The 561-nt window shown below is 43.5% G+C and overlaps 1 pseudogene; it reads right to left on the reverse strand.

Moving 5' to 3' along the window:
- Positions 1-56: 56 nt before the first annotated feature.
- Positions 57-175, reverse strand: LOC117123536 (annotated as a pseudogene).
- Between the last annotated feature and the right edge of the window lie 386 nt (positions 176-561).

Here is a 561-nt window from a genome sequence, read left to right on the forward strand (position 1 = left end):
AGGTCGTGTGGACTCTCACGCACCCCTACTTTAGAATTTGGGGGGAAAATGTAAAAAGTCTACAGAACCCGGTATTCCCAGGCTGTCACCCATCCAAGTACTTACCGTGCCCGACGTTGCTTAAATTCGGTGATCGGACGAGAACCGGTGTTTTCAACGTAGTATGACCGTAGACATGTGAGTGGTATTTCCACTCATAGTTAATCTCGTCATATAGCATAATTATCCTGAAGCTCNNTGATTGATGACGTTTCATATCAACGCGCGCTTGTCTGGTGGGGATTTCCTCTAACTCCACTGACCACTCTGCTGTGCGAGTACATTTTTTACAAACACCGGTGTTGAACAATAAACCAACCATTTTAATACCGTACGGCATTAATTAGGATGCTTTAGACAGAAGAATACTGCCGTTTTGTTCAAACGACCCTCGAACCTAACACCAGCGAATTAATTGCGTATTGTTGATATGAACATATACTTGTATGATTTTTACGGTATGAGAGTGCAATTTCCGGGCACTTAGAGGTCCATATTCTCAAAATGTTTGCACCTCAGCCC

This window comes from Anneissia japonica, unplaced genomic scaffold, assembly GCF_011630105.1.
Source record: "Anneissia japonica isolate Jap-2015-1 unplaced genomic scaffold, ASM1163010v1 scaffold136872_len561_cov101, whole genome shotgun sequence".
NCBI lineage: Eukaryota > Metazoa > Echinodermata > Crinoidea > Comatulida > Comatulidae > Anneissia > Anneissia japonica.